The sequence below is a fragment of the Montipora capricornis genome, chromosome 6, assembly GCF_036669925.1.
Source record: "Montipora capricornis isolate CH-2021 chromosome 6, ASM3666992v2, whole genome shotgun sequence".
Lineage (NCBI taxonomy): Eukaryota > Metazoa > Cnidaria > Anthozoa > Scleractinia > Acroporidae > Montipora > Montipora capricornis.
Window position 1 is genome coordinate 31881136 of NC_090888.1, and position 2500 is coordinate 31883635.

Sequence of the window (2500 nt, forward strand, 5' to 3'; positions counted from 1 at the left end):
CGAGGTTCGGGTCTAGCTTACCCTGCTTAAATGCGGGTTATAGAGCTAATCGGGAAAGTCAATGCTGTACCCACCCATTCAAATCTCCCGGTACTAACATTCTTTGTCTATTGTATTTAAGTGATAATGGGAAATACTTAAGGCTGCTTTTCACTAGCGATGGAGTCGGAGTCGGAGTTGGAGTCGGAGTTCATAATCAGAAACGCAGAGCGATATGATCTAGTGAAAATCAATCTGTCGGAGTCGGAACCAGAACACCGATTCCGCTTATGACTCTGTCGCTTATGATCCAGTGAAACTGCATTGTGGGAATCGGAAGCAGAAGTTGAAGAATAAACCAATCACAATACTCGATTTCAAGCATTGTGATTGGTTGATTCTTCTGCTTCTGCTTCCGACTCTGACAATCTAGTTTTCACTGGATCGTAAGCGACGGAGTCATAAGCGGAGTCAGAAGAAAATGGGAATGTTCGGACTCTTCTGACTCCGATTCCGTCGAGCTTATGACTTGTGACTTCGCTCTTTGATTTTCACTAGGTCATAAGTGCTCTTACGACTCCGACTCCATCGCTAGTGAAAACCAGCCTTTAGAACAAACCGTTTCATTCCATAAAGGTTTGCATTGGGTACAACATTGAGTTAGCCGATTAGGTCTGTTGTATGTGCAAAGGCCGAAACTAGTACTCTCTTGCTGCTGGAGTGAGTATTAATTCTGCCGCATGCGCGTGTATTTCATTTTCTGTACGTCATTTTCTCCCCGATCCAGCTTTCTCAATATTAAATAGTAAAATTCCAGTATAAATAATCCGGTGTCTTTTTGAAATCAAGTCTTAAAGTGCTACTATGATCAAAAAACCACTTTTCCTTCAGATTTTTAACGTGCGTGTTTGCTTAAAACCTGCCTGACAAAATTTTTAGCTTTGAATTTTATCCAAAGGCTGTTTACTTTGAGTTTAAGATTTGGATTTCACGGACTGTCATAACACATGTTCAAACCTGACCGACTGGACATCAGGGGGTCCTATCTCGGCCTGTCAAAGGTCGTACACCATTCAACAACTAATACTACAACTACTTTTTTCTGTCCTTAAAATGGTACTCCGTTTCTTTTCTTGCTCTTTTAGGGAATGAGATCATTTCTATTACCGGTTTTTTTTTATGAATTTCTATGAAATGAAAGAAATATACAGTCCTATATGTGTCTATAGGGAAAAAGGATCCCATTCTCTTTACCGTCTCATTTATTTTGGGAAATCTGAAAAATGGAGCTCATTGCCATTGATCATGCATGCAGAACGTTGCGTTGCTTTTTCGTGCAATTAAAAGGATTCAATGCATTTTCAAGGCTTCTTTCAAATTTCTTTAGTTCTAGTTTTTTTTTAATCAACACGTTGTTTGCTAGTGGACATCGGTTCCAAGCAAAGAGAAATCGAGATTTGGTCTATCATTGATGAGATTTTCATAAGTGATATCGCAGTATGCCTCGGTGTAAAATTGCTAGGAAGAAATCTCCAACATTTGAAGCCGACTGGCTACAAAACACTTTTGAACATCTAATAGAAATTTCAAATAACATAACAAAAGTAAAGCGAGCGCTTTCATTGATCAATAACCCATTTACTATTTGCCCATAGGTGAATGGTTACGAAACACTGACGCTTCAACCGGGAAAAAAAAGTATTGATTCAAACTGAAATGATGACCGATCAGTCTACAGCTTAAAATGCTGAAATTTCTTCCCAGCTTTATGAAAAAAATGACTTAGAAATGTACTTTTGTAATTTAAAAGCGATCTGTAAGCCTAAGTGGGAGCTAGCTCTACGAGTTAAAAAGCGAAGGCATTCAAAGGAGACAAAGGATGTCTTAAGGTGTTTTATCAATATTATAAAACAAAAACTAAATGGTTCGGCATGTACTATCGATCTACAGTAGCACTTGGAAGGTGTTCTAAGCATGCACTCAAGAGGGTAGAGTCCACTTGGATACCGCCGAGTGTGACTCTTACCCTTCTTTCACCTATTGCGTGAAACTACAACTTGATTGTGCGCGCTGAACCGTGTAGTATTTGTTGATTTGTTTTCCGTTTATTAGTTATATGCGATGGGGAGCAATATACTGAATAAAAGGGTACGCTTTTTTCAAGTGTTAACATCTTTATGCTTGTAAAGTCATCAGTCATATTTAACAACACCCAAAAAATCCATGAATAGTGAAATTTAGACCTGCTAATGACTTCATCCCTATGAAACCTCGCTGCATGATTGTAATTCCCTTTTTGATTTTCTGGGATCGTGACTAAAAAAGTATAAATTTTTACATTCAGTACTGAAACTGTATACCTTTGCCATCACTGAAAGGAAGGGGGAAATCAGTTAAATTTTACTTTTAATAAGTTGTTGTTAAACCAGGAGGTAGTAAGGTTGTCGCTACCAGCCTTCGCCGTCTCCCCTTCCTTTATGACTGTAATGGGTACAGAAACTGCTTCTTCCCTGCCGTTTAA